Source organism: Ischnura elegans, chromosome 6 (genome assembly GCF_921293095.1).
Source record: "Ischnura elegans chromosome 6, ioIscEleg1.1, whole genome shotgun sequence".
In the NCBI taxonomy this organism is placed as follows: domain Eukaryota; kingdom Metazoa; phylum Arthropoda; class Insecta; order Odonata; family Coenagrionidae; genus Ischnura; species Ischnura elegans.
The window spans coordinates 56,139,081-56,153,516 of record NC_060251.1 but is presented as its reverse complement, the minus strand read 5'-3'; the positions used below and the strand labels follow the sequence as shown (position 1 = coordinate 56,153,516).

Genomic DNA, 14,436 nt, shown 5'->3' with positions numbered 1-14,436 from the left:
TTACTAGCATAGAAGTAAGGAAACAGTTCATCAGATGTTACTTGTGCAGCACGTTTCTCTGTGGAAGCGAGGCTTGAATGTTGACAGCAGCAGATAAGTCAAGAGTAAAAGCGTTCGAAATGTGGTGCTACCGAATAATGATGAAGATAAAATGAATCGGCCGAGTAAGTAATGAGGAAGTGCTGGGTGGAGTGAGAGAAAGGAGAAGTCCTCTAAAAACATTAATGAGAAGACGAGACAATTGTAATTGAAGTGGAGACAATTGTAGAAGGATATGAAGAAGGTAAGAAGGGTAAGGGGTGGCCTCGAATGAGTTACATAGGACAGTTTATAAAGGATGTAAAAGAGAATTAATTCCTCACTGTAAAAAGGTAAGTGGATAGGAGGGAGGAATAGAGAGCTACGTTCTGCTAAATTTTTTGCCCATGGATTTCTTCAGCTTCAATAGAAAAAAGAGTGATATTCAGTGTCTGCCCCTGCAGCCAAGAATCAGGAGATAAAATCCCTAATCGCGAGGTCTTTAGGTTATATATAGGTTATATATAGATAGGTTATGGTGCGTGGTAAATTTCGATCTATTAAATTCTTCGATTGGAAAATTTACATCTATTAAATTCAGTTCTGTTGAATACGGAGACGTATCAGTATTTAAATATTTAAAAACATTTATGCTGTTTTTCGTACTAGCCTTGTAAAGTTGGGGATTTGAGGTAATTTGAGCTCTAGGATTACAATTTCGGTCCGGGATTTTGTTTTCTTCGCGTCCACTTGTAACGCCCGTGAAAATTGCCTAATAATCGCGGCTTCCCTCAGTGGAACCACTAATTAGGAAATTAAAAGTCACTTTGCGCATCTGACAAATTTATTCTCGACCATGATTTCAACAATATTACATTATATCTTGATAATTTGTATGGTATCGTTCATAAAAATTGAATTTTCATTTCCTCTCGAATATTATTTACTCTAAGGTCCTACCCACGCGTCTGGAGGAAGAGAGAGAAAGGAATCGTTTTTCTTTTCTTGTCGATGAGCGGTGGTCTCGCCTGGTCGCACTTTCATCTTTGCGCGTTCGAGGACTTCCCACTCCGGCTACCTCCCACCTGACGCCCCACACCACCGGGTCTGTCCGAGCAAATGGTCGCTTATTACGCTCTCGGATCGCTTTGAAAAGGTGATGATGACTCGCTGAGCTCTTCCTTTTGTTCGTTGGAAAGGCGAGTGAAGGTATCATCGCGTGGCGTTTGTCCAGGCTACAGTCTAGGTAAGATAAGATCTATCTTATAACCGTTCACAGTCCAATGTTCCCATTATGGAACTGATATGTAAAAATTCATGAAAACTATATTTCGTATCTGTGATTGCTTTTATAGCTTTTTTTATGTAAATAAAGTATGGAAGTATTATTTAAAAAGTGAATTGCATGATCTCTGCATTCTCTATGGGTTAAATGAGCATTTGTTACTGGAAAGCGAATTGAGAGAAAAATATGAAATAAACAGGACACTCACTACAGAGGTGATGAAAATAACCAACTATGAAAATGCATTATTATCGAACAATGTGTACATAAGTCGTGCAATTCACTTGTAGGTTCGAATATTTTCGCGGCTTTGATTATATGATCTCTGCATTCTCTTCGGGTTTTCACCGCGTCCGTTGTGTTTTGGCGACAACAGTTTCACTGACATTGCAGTCAGCGTCTTCAGGTTGAATATGTTCAAGGTTGAAGGTCGAAGGTGTCGGAACTGTTGTCGCCAAAACACAACGGACGCGGTGAAAACCCGAAGAGAATGCAGAGATCATATAATCAAAGCCGCGAAAATATTCGAACCTACAAGTGAATTGCACGACTTATGTACACATTGTTCGATAATAATGCATTTTCATAGTTGGTTATTTTCATCACCTCTGTAGTGAGTGTCCTGTTTATTTCATATTTTTCTCTCAATTCGCTTTCCAGTAACAAATGCTCATTTATTCAAAAGTTCAATGAATAATACATTGTGAAAAATAGTTTTTTGGTCAAGTTATATTTGTTTTTCAAGCAATAAAAACCTTTTTTGGCGTGTTCCCATTTGAGAATATGCTTGAAAACGCTTCGTAAATTTTTGTTCGGGTTTTATTTCATAATATATCTTAATTAGTTGTTAAATAAATAGGTTTTTCCAAAAAAAATATAACAAGTCAGTTAGTAAGTTCCGTATTTAAAAGGGTAAATTGAGCTGTGGGGCGAAATATTCGCAGAAATTTTCAAGGAAATTTGGGGAAAATTCAACGTAACACCGTAGATTCGAAATTGAGCGTGAAATGAGGGAATTTGATTTGAGGAAGTAGAGAATATAAAATTCGTTATTCTTCACAAAAGGTCTCAACAGATTCACCATGGTCACTAAAACCTAGTCTTACTCATTTTACTTAAATTTATTACGCTGTATTGCTTAACAGCTGGCGCTTATAGCCACCAAGTGCTTCCACCGGGTTGCGGATGGTGAGTCAACCTCTAGATATACAGAAGCTAGCTCTGATACTATCGAGTTTACTCATCGAATAAGTAGTCGTGGGCAAAAAGTGAAAAATTTAATACATAAAATGCTTACGAACAGATTTATGTTACTCCCCATACTTCTTTCACTTTGAGATTTTTAGATTTAAAGGAAATAAACTTGCCAATTGAATTATATAAGCGAAACTGCTTGTCAATTAACTCACAACAAATTAAAAAACTAAATCATGCTAGCAATTGATAAAGTTTATTCAGGCTTCCTACCAAGTTAAAATACAGGCATTAGAGGAAAGAAATTATCCACCAGATGCTACGTATGTTTTCTGTATGAAAGCGACGCTTGGATGTTGGCAGCAGCAGAGAAGTCAAGAGTGTAAGCATTAGAGATGTGGTGCTACCGAAAAATTATGAAGGTAAAATAGATCTACCGGGTAAAAAATGAGGAAGTTCTATGAAGAGTGGGAGAAAAGAAAAGTCTTCTAAAAACCTTAAGCAGAAGACGGGATAACCTTAGCAGCCCGCATCATGAGGAATGATAACCTGATGAAAACAATCGTGGAAGGACAGATGGAAGGGAAGAATGGCATAGGACTGCTCTGAGTTACATAAGGTAGATTATTAAGGATGCAAAAAAATTAATACGACACTATGTAAAGGCTAGGAGATAGGAGTGAGGAATGAAGAGTTGCATCAAACCAATATCACGATTGTTGATTATGTTGATGATGATTACCCAACAAATCGATAATTCGTTTTGGTAAAATTAATTAAACAGTTCAATCAGTATAGTGAGATTAATACGTAGTAATTAAGCGCTAATGGAGATTATTAATTTGGACGAGTTTGAATTGGTTCGAAAATATATTTAAAATTGTAAAAAGTGCCACAAAACGCTATAGATATTTAAAGAAGGCCAAAGAGTCAGTGAAGATATTTTTGAGAAATTTTTGGATGTTGAAAGCTGTGATATTCTTGGAAAGGTGTTAGATGATGTTGGAGGGGAATAGATGAAATTTTTTGGGAAAATGAAGAGAACTTGTAACTGGAAGGCCGATGAAAGGATAATTTTCTAGAAAAAGGCGTTAATTCAGGGCTTTATTTCTATAAGACATCCATAAAGATTTGGATTAGGCATCGGATAACGTTCAGCAGCCACTTCTACGTCGGAGATAACTCTGCTCAGTATAATGCCACCTCAAGGGGAGAGAGAGCTGGGTCCTTATTTATTGCTGTAGAACGCGTGTTTACCGATTTCCTTCGGGTTTTGAAATAGGATGAAAAAGAGCGATGGAAATAAATCTTATTCCGATCCAAACACCAAGATTCAAAAACTGTTGCTACCGTTGAAATCTCCAGACGGAAAATATCTACCGTTAAACCGGCGAAACCTGAAACCCAATGAGAAAACTCTGTTATGGCATATATCGTCGTATAAAAAGCATCTTTCTCATAAAATACTGAAGCTCATATAGGAAAACGTGACGGATATTTTTTTCAACAAGTCTTGGTATCTCGCCGCGACCGTTCTGGAATTTAGCAATGTAGCGTTGGTAATGAAAGGTACACGTGATCAATGACGTTAGATCCAGGATGTACGAAATTATTATATTTATATGCTGGTTGTTTTACGAGGAAATTGCAATACTTCAGGAGGGGTTAGGTGAGACAATTTTTTTGTCCATGAAAATTATTTTTGTCCATTGTCCATCTAAGATGCATAAATCGCAAAAAAAGAAAAATCAGGACTGGATTGAAACAAAAGTTTTCAAAAAAAATTCTTTAAACCAATGAGCAATGATGTAAGTATAAAACATGTAACTAAAATAATTTTTCTTAGCAAATAATTTATAAAAACGCTGTTATAGTTTTCCTAAAATGTTGGTTTCATGCTTAAATTTTAAATGATGAACAACATTAGCTTGCCCCCCCCCCTAGTTTTGATTCAGGGTACGTCGTTGTTTGCATGACAATTGAATCCATATCAATCAAACATGGCAATATTGTCCATACACAAAAAAACACTCTGAGATAAAGCTTCGTTTTATGTGGCAAACTCGCTCTCGAAACTAAATCGTAACTTGAAGCGTTTACGTGGTGGAAGGCCTCCATATTATAACAAACACTTTGTTACTTACACAAAGCATTTATAAAAATTTCTGTGACTGATTTCGGCTGTTACACAGTATCAAATACAGAAAATTCATTCTTCGAAAAATATTTCTAGTAAATTTTTTTTTCTCTGATGCACTAGGTCCCACGAAGGACGCAAACCCGGACAAAGCAGCTCTAGCAACTTAGTTTCTGAGCTATGGCGACGTAAACAGTTTATGGATACACTTTACTGTGACCATGGAAACGGGCTCTCTTGGGTATCTAGCCCATTTGACATTTTACTGAATGCTTTAGATTTTTAAGGATGTAAAAAAATTAAGATCTTTCGAAAATTTGCGATAATAGTAGTAGGAAATAATTAATATTTGACCTTAATTATAACGAGAGCTTTGAGCAAATATCAACAATGCGATTACGCAAACTCACCCATTTTGAGATTAGAGAAAGGAAGAGTTGCGAGCCCATTTTTATGGACAAAAAATGCTTAAAATTGTCTCCCCTACCACCTCCTGAAGTATTGCAGATTTCTCCTAAAACACCCTATACTTTATAAACTTCCCTGTTTACATCCTTGTGCATTATTCTTTTCAAAGATGGTACATAATCACATCTTTAGCAGACCTGTGATCAGATAAAATAATGAAGCTCATATTGGAAAACGAGACGGATTTTTTTTCAGAGAAGTCTTGGTATCCCGCTGTGATAGAGCTGATGCTGTGTTGGTAATGAGAAATGCTGAACGGTAATTGATGATGTTTGCACCAGGATAAAGGAAATCTTATTTTTATATATTACAAACTTTTCTGGCTGCATCCTAGTACATTGTTGGTTTTACGATAAGGAGCTGCATTTTTCTCATAAATAAGATGAATATATTTTGCCGTAGCCATTGTCCCTAGTTTATTTTTATTTAACCCACAAGGTCCTACAAAGTGCGATAACACGTTTAAAACAAGTTGATTACCAAATATTTTTCTTAATATTTTTGGATTAACCTCAGAACGTAGAGGTATAATAGTATGTGAATAATTTTTCTCAATATCGTCATTTGATGCTTAACTTCTTTATATGGTATGTTAGCCTATTAAGTAGGAAGAATTATATTTTATTATTATCTTACATGGATTTCGTAATTTAACTAATTTACTATGAGAAATTAATTTTTTTCTAATTAATTTCTAAGTTTTTTGTAATTTCCCATGCCTGTAATTTCAATTATAAAAAACTTTTCCATATTATGGTCAGGTTCGCTCCGAGAAGAAAACTGTTTTCATATACCTGTTGGTGTTATTCCAATTAAAGTGCGTGGCACTTTCTCTAAAGTCCTTGAAAAAAATACGTTACAGTCACATAACTCTGGCTCCTGATCGCATGCTGAGCGATTCAGCCTTTGAAATGACATTGATTAGGATTACCATTGCTAATATTTTCCATAAACTCATACATTATGAAACACTACATTCCCGCAGTTTTGTTTTTTTCTACTATAAAAAACTACTTGTAAATTTTAATAGAAATCCATCCAAGACTCCGCAAGTTAATGGCAATAATTTCCTCAAATCTGAGTCACTTGAATTAAATTTTCTGAGAAGACTTACGCAAGTAGCCCCCGTGATAATGATACTGAATCGTCGATTAATATCTCATATGGATTTCGTAATGTAACTAAAGTTGCGACAAGTAATGACGTTAAAACTTAAATATATGCTGTTTTAATGAGTTTCGCTGGATTTTCTGCTAGTAATTCTAAAACAGTAGCTCGTTGTAATCTTGTGTGATTGCAAAGTCAAATGTTAATTTCAGGAGTTGAGAGGGAATCGCCTTAAGAGACGTACGGTAGACACCTTCATGACCTGAGGAATCTTACCCGAAACTGTTGCCCATCAGCCAATCGACGCGGAATAAAACCCGAGAAAATACAGAGATGTCTTATCCCTCTTTTCTAATTATTTTTCATTCTCGTAAAGACATCTGACGTAACCCACCCTACAATTACCATTATTTCCTAATCAATTATCATCATCCCAAGACATGCCATTGAGTTGCCCCTCATCCTATCTTTTCATCAATACATTTCGTCCCCCCAGTACTTAAATACCTCTACATTTCAATGGCTTTTCAATTCATTTACCCTCTCTTAATCTTGAAACTCGAAACCGCAGAGTACACAAGCTCTCTACTATAAGTGCCACTCGTTAAGCCAAGAAGTACCCTGTTCCTCCGCGTGAAGACTCGGCAGTGATACCTATATTATCCGAGGCCACAGCCTTATACGCTTATAGCTTGCAATATTATTTCAGGTCCAGCAGAAAGGTCGCTCACAGAAAAAAATTATATTTACACAAAATTAAACGGAACTAAGGAATTTGTCTCCCCGTTTTATTAATGTTTTTCATTTATATTCCCGTACATCTGAATGGTATTATAGGGGACTGTGATTCACATTAATTAGACTGCTCCCCATGAAAAAGAGAACTTAAGTTCTTGAAATGTGTTACAGATATGTGATTCTTAATCCTTTTTTTAAACTGAGTCACAGTTTTTCAATTGAAAGAATTAGAAATTTGTTAAAACTTCAAAGAAAATGATTACAGGCTGAACTAGCTTCTAGTCTGACTGGTTATTTATCTCTTATATGGTTGACTATTTATGCGTTATGCACTTAAACCTCCGACAAAATAAATCCTGGTAGATTAAAATACTATCGTAGCAAACCATCTCTACAACTTTGTTGATGCCTATAAACAATTTTACCTGAAAAAATTATAGTTAAAACGGTTATTGTTGGTATTTGCACTAACTTGAAATGATTCTCATAAAAAATAGAAACCTTGTTCGGAAGTACATTGGTCAGCACAGGCTTCTTGTGATTTGACGCCGACTTGGGTAGCCTGGTTCGATTCTACTTCAAAGAAAATGTGATTTCTAAGTGGGAATAATAGAACGGACACAGGAGTCAGGAAATCAGTTAGGAAACTACGTTAGGCAGGTGGCATTGCACTATGAAGATTTCTTACATTGAGTGTCTGAAGACTTCACTCGATATGTAACCTGGGACTATTAGGTCAGAAGCCAATATGTATAATCCATTCACCAGGCTACCTCGCTCACCTATTAATTTCAGGTAAATGATACTTTACTTTCCCTGAGTATAAGTGTAGTGAAAATTCTCGGGTCTTCGACCGAGTAAGTGGATCTATTTCTCTCGAAGTTTGCATCATCGGCTCGATCATCGTCACAGTTCCTGTTGATCATCACTGAGTGGCTGATCTAAACCTCACAAAACTTGAAATCACAAACCCGTTGGAAGCCCCGATAAAATTTCACTCATCTCCAGATTATCTCATGTTTTCCTAGAATCGGATTTTAATTTTTAATTTTAGCCAAGTTTTAACCTAAGATAACTTCGAAATACTCTCAATCCATGATTTTGAAAACTAATCTATGAATTTCAAAGTTGAACTTTCGCTGTTGAGTATATGCATTGCCTATGATAACGCTGAACTGTTTATAAGGGTGCAGAAACATTGACACTTAGGAAGGAGGAGGAGTGAAGACTAGAGACTTTCAAAATATGGGTGTGGGAAAGAATAGAGAATGTCAAGGGGATGTCAAGGATGAGGACCGGCAAAGTGTTGGACATGGTGGGTGAGGAGAGGCAGCTTCTAGATGAGATACGGAGGGGACAGAAGGTATGGATGGAGGGAGTACTTAGCGGGTAGGGGATGTTGAAAACAGTGTTAGAGGGTAGAATGTTAGGTAAATGAGGGAAAGGAAGGAAAAGAATAGGATTTTTAGATAGAATGAAAGGGAGTAGGCTTTATTGTGAATTGAAGAGGGAAATGGTTGATGGGGAGGAAGGACCTCTGAATTCTTCTCAAGTACTCCATGGAAACCTACCTTAATCGCTAGTATACTTTAATAATAAATATGATCGCAAAACGACGAAGTGCTAGACATGGTGGATGAAGAGAGGCAGCTTCTAGATGAGATACGGAGCAAACAGAAGGCATGGGTGGAGCGGATACTTAGCAGGTAGGAGTTGAAAACAGGGTTAAAGGGTGTAATGCTGGGTAAACGAGGGAGCGGGAGGAAAATAATAAGATTTTTAGATGCAATAAAAGCGAGTAGGCCTTATTAAGGAGGAAAGTCCATGAACGAAGGAGAGGCTGCCTACTTCTTATTTGAAGACCTACTTCTCCATGAAGATCTACCCTAGACGGCAGAAAACTTGAATATAAAACTAAAAGCACAGGTCTATCTTGAAGTCGTAATTTGCAACCCCAGTGAACCCATTGCCATGAGTACAACACACGCGATGACATCCCGATAAAATGTCTGGAGGACTTCAATTTCTCTTGCCTCATCGGTGACACCATCAGAATCATCAGTGGTCCAGTGGTTAAGGTGGTCGTCTACGGTACCAGAGTGCCAGGGTTCGTTACCCGTTTGGGGTAGAACTGTTTGGCCGGCCTCAGTGGCGCCATCCCCGACTGCCAACATAGAGGTCGTGGGTTCGAATCCCACATGGGTGGATTTATCACCATCCAGGGCATGGATTGTTAAACAAATAAATTGTAAGAAAGGACTAAATAGTCCTAAATTCACTTGAAATAATGACTTCGACATTATTATTATTTTTTATTATTGTATCACTACCTCGTCTATTTCCGGTTCTCCTCGTATCCACTCTTTTTTATTCAGTAGCGTATTTAAAAAAAATTACAATGGTATTTGCACTTGTAATGAAGCATATTTTTAAGAACCCTACTATTTATAAACGTAAATAGCGTTAAATTCTTAAATGTTAAATTATTTTTCCTAAAAAAATCAATAAATGAATCCTATCAGGAATGGAAGGCGGTCAGAAAAGGCTGAAGGCCCACTAGACATGGCGATAGAGGAGGACAATGAAGATAAGATGGACGTACAAGGTAAAGAACGAAGAGGTATGTAGAAGAATAGGGTAACATAAGAAATGATGGACCATAGTACGCCTGATAAAAGCGCGGTGTATTGGACACGCACTGTGACACATAGTTTGCCGGCCTCGGTGGCGGCGGGGTAACGTCCTCGCCTGCCGAATAAGAGGTCGCGAGTTCGAGTCCCGCCTGGGTAGGTTTCCCCGGTCCAGGGCACGGTTGTTCGTGTAAGCTTAATTGTTACATTTCATGAAAAATTCCGCAGTGTAATTGATAGTTAGAATGTTTTAATAATAATAATTATGTGATCGCAGGGGATAATAAATAATGTTTAAGTCCACCAGTGGCGCAGCGAGGGGGGGTTTTGGGTGATAAAACCCCCCCCAGAGCTCAGAGAAATTTTTAAGTTTAATCCATTTTACTTATTTGGATCAGTATTACTTATAGAATAGTGTTAGGATTTATCAAATATCCCTCAGAAAGCTGTAAAACTCGCCATTTTGAACCATTATTCTTCAATTTTTTCTGGAAGAGGGCCCCCGCAACTCCTACTTACCCTTGTAGGTATTCAATACCCACACACCCGTAAGTATTAGTTGAACCTTAAACCTAAAGCCTAAAACCTCCCCAAGCCTTAATTCCTAGCTGCGCCCCTGAAGTCCACACTCACCTCGTCCGCGATGCTTCCCAACTCAGCCGCGGAGGGCGCCTCGTCTGCCCGCTTCCCTCACCACTCCACCACCACTGGCGCCTGGCGTCTTCTTCCTCGTCCCCTTTATAAACACAAGGGTCTCTCACGGGTAGAGGCGGGGGGAGAAGTCCAAAATTGGCGGAGGAAGAGGAGGCGAACTCCACTGTCTCTCTCTTTCTCTATATCAACAGGGAGAGAAAGGTGCACTGATTCACCTCGAACACTCTCTCGCGCACTTTGTTTTGGGGATGGCTGGTGGAAAAAAAAATCGTGGGCGGACTATTTCTTCCTCTTGGACGCGCGTGTTGGTGGTGGTATAAAAGGGGAATCCGTAGTCGCCTCCCGTCTCTGCGGAAGACTTTCTAAGACTCTCCATGTTGTCGGTCGCGTGGCCCACTCTTATAGGGTCCATCCCCCCCCCACCCACCCGCCTCGCTCTCTCATCTTCGCACGTGACCCAAGCCTCGCGAAAAGGCAGCGCGGGGCGAACCGTGTCGATTCGGCGGCGGAGGAGTGATGCGAGGTGGGGAGCATTCCTGCACCGGAGGAAGGGATGATCGCTTGCAGTCGGCATTGGGTCGGAGGTTGCGGGGAGGCTGGTCGCTTATTTGTTTTGAATTCATTTAGTGAAGCGTCCAAGCAGGGGTGGTCTGACCAGGTCGACTAATCGACGATCGATGAGAGCCCCGAAGTTAGGGGGCCGCGATGCTAAAAATGGGTGATTTAACGAGACCCATATAATTTGATGGTTTCCCAGCGAATAATCTTGGTACACTCTTCGCGGATTTCCCATCGGGTTAAATAATCCATGTTAGCCAACGTGTCGAGCTCCATCTAGGAGCTCATCCGCGGAGCTACTGAATGTAGTTTGTTTGCCGACTCTTCTCGGGATTCCCACCGGGTTAAATAATCCATTTTAGCCAACGTTTCGAGCTCCAACTCGGAGCTCATCTTCGGAGCTACTGAATGTAGTTTGTTTACCGACTCTTCTCGGGATTCCCATTGGGTTAAATAATCCATGTTAGCCAACGTTTCGAGCTCCATCTAGGAGCTCATCCGCGGAGCTACTGAATGTCGTTTTTTGCCGAGTTCCACAAACTTCAATGAGCAACGAAATAGCTATAGTACTAGCCAATGTCATAGACCAAGGGGACTGAATAGAGGAAGCCCAATTCCATCCAATTTTAAGCTGATCTATGTTGCCACTTCGGTCGCATTTTAATCGGCTTTAATCGGTTTAGATTGCTTGAACAATTGAGAATGGATATCTTTAAGAGCGACACAGAGAATATAATATTAGGGCCACACTATTTTTCCAGGTCCAATAGAAGCGATAAATTAAGAGAGATGTTTTGCCGAAAGGATAGATGCGAATTCGTCTTCCCCCGAACCATAAAGGACTTTAATAAATGCTAGTCCTAACTTCGTTAGAGCACTTCATTTTTTTAAATCTGTAAACGGCTGTGTCCTAACACCCTCTGCCACACGCCTTTTAGGCGGCTTGCGAGGTATTATGTAGATGTAGATATGTAGATGAATGTCCACGGCTAAGTGATTAGTGCATGACGATACACTTTTTTCGGTATTTAGCATTATAATGTTTGTAATTGCGAGGATTAGTAGATGAAATCATCATATATGCATAACTTTCGGTTAACACCCCATATTTCTTCGTAAACACCGATCTCACGAAATTTCCATGTCATAATACATTTCCGGGCATGCGATTTCCTAAAATTTTTCTGAGGAGGATCCCTGGATATCCCGGTAAGGAGGGCCTCATAAGGGCCCTATTAGCCCTAGCTGATGGTCACCGATCACCCCCGGCTGCCCCTGCGTCCAAGAGATCTACATACTAACCCTCAAGCCGCCTCAATAAGCGTACCGCGGGGGTTGTTAGGACAGCTAATAAAAAGGAAATGCCGAAACGAAGTTTCGCCCGATGAGGACGTTTTGTATTTTTTTGCTACGCATTACTTGTTTAACCTTAAAGTATCGCATTGAAATATTTTAGGCACGAACAATACACAGCATTTTCCTTCGTCTCAAATATGAAAATTTTCACCTGTGTGTGCTGAAAATTTCATGGTCATAACCTAAGTTGAAGAGGACCTATTATGTCAGAAAAATGTATATAATAGGACCGAGAAAGGGGGAGTAATGCATCCTTTTGATGGTTTATCGCCACTATATTCATATACATCTACATGCTACCCCCAAGCTGACTAAGAGAGCGTATGGCGGGGGGTGTTAGGACACCAGCCGATTACATACTAAAAGCAAATGCTCTAACGAAATTATGGCTGGCATTATTTAAGTCCTGTATTGTTCGGGGAGAGACGATTTCCTATCCGTTCGGCAAAATATCTCTCTTAATTGCTCTCCACTAAAATATCCTATCATGTAGCCTTTTAAAAACTAGATAACTTTTTTTACATTCTTCATCACCTGCTCAATGTATCTATCCGAATCAGAGGAGGCTCAACCGATCTTTCTATACAACTGCCCATCAGCGATGATTTTTATCAGACCACGTCACGAATAGAGACTGCTCAAGGGGAAGTGATGCGCCCTCTTAAGCCTAATAATACGACGCAGCGAATTTTATGCCTATAATCTTGAAGTTTTCACAGAATATAGAATAGATCCTTATTATCGATATGATATAGTATTTTCTTAGATGTGAAATTTTTAAATTTGAGATTAAAGAAATTTTTTGATTCTTTACTCTGTTTACCCTGAAAATTCCTAGATAATATTAGAAGTTGTAAACGAGTTACAGTGCATTAAAATATAACAAATGCGACTGGTCGATAGGAAGTGTTGCGCCCTCTTCATGTGTTGCTTTTTTAATGCCCTTGGGTAGAGATGGAAGAAAACTTGCCGTGAGCGCTTTATAATGATATCAATCCTGGCGGCTAGAGATATGGTATTCCATCACATTCCATCACATCAAAATAAGTCTATTTCGGTCGAAAATCTAAGACTATTTCGGTAACCATTGAGAAGCGAACACTATAACCTTAGTGAGCACTGGCGATTAGCGATGGTGATAGGAAATTTATCCCACTTCCATGCCCAACTGGATTGAAGTTTTGAGCATATTCCCTACTTGTACCTTTTGTTACGATATCAAATTTGAATCTTGGAGTGCAGGTCTTGTACCTACGCCAAGGGTATGAACAAGGGCGTACTCAGGATCAAAACTAGAAGAGAACAAGCCGTGGTCGCACAAATAATAATACAGAAAAGGTTAAGAAACCAAAATTTCAAGAAAATTATAACAGCGCTTACAATTACATATTTTATACTAATGTCACTTTCCTTGAATTTAAAGAAATTTTTTTCAAAAATTTCGTTATGAACTAAATTTACTTTTGCTTCTAGATGGGGCAGCTGCCCTCCTCCCCGCTCCCCGCTGGGTACGCCCATGGATGTGAAGCTAATCTTATGTTACTGTCTTGAAATTGTCAGCGTCTATAAAATGGACCATTTCCAGCATCTCAAGGGTAAAACATTTAGATATGAGATAATACCGAGTAAAATCTTTCCAATTCAAGATACAGGTAAATGTGGACTTTGTCCTATTCAACGCACTCTCAAAATTTCTTGATGATTGTTCAGTTGTTTAACCAATATTCATCAGCATCATCAGTCAGCCTAGAAGACTTACAGTCCAAGATTCAAATTCGATATTGAATATAGAGGTCAGGAAATGGACTAGAAACCTATTGATATGAAATTCTGGATTGTGAAGTGGAAATTGTTAATATGCGTGATTGAAAAATCTTTCAAATATTGCAATGTATTAGTTATTTGCATTTGATATTACAAACACGACTGACGGCTGAATAAAATTCGTATTTGTTATTTTTCCCTAAAGAAACTTCAAATCCTAATTCAGCTCCATGACCCATGCACCAGAGAAAAAAGATACCAGAAAACTCTCCCTTAGAGGTCTATATTCCTATTCGAGAATCCATCAGTCAGCAATCCGATGGTTGGTTGTTGAAATTTGTATAATTTTGGTGGTAATATTCATTTTTATAGGAGTTACTTTCATAGAACTTTCACCGAGTTGTGCCGCCAATGCCTATAAATTTGAGTTTTTTATCTCACATTAATTCACCAAGAGGCGTAAGAAGTCTAAGTATAGCAGTCCCCCTTGATCCAAGTGTATAGCATTCCGTTAATCTGATTGCGGG

General features: G+C 38.8%; 1 protein-coding gene across 1 annotated transcript in view; it reads right to left on the bottom strand.

Moving 5' to 3' along the window:
* The window catches only part of LOC124160754 (mucin-2-like), an 88,964-nt gene extending 78,376 nt beyond the window's left edge, over positions 1 to 10,588 (bottom strand). Inside the window, exon 1 of the mRNA XM_046536766.1 lies at positions 10,211 to 10,588. The gene's annotated coding sequence lies outside the window, so the exon portion shown is untranslated. The remainder of the gene's footprint in view (positions 1 to 10,210) is intronic.
* Between the last annotated feature and the right edge of the window lie 3,848 nt (positions 10,589 to 14,436).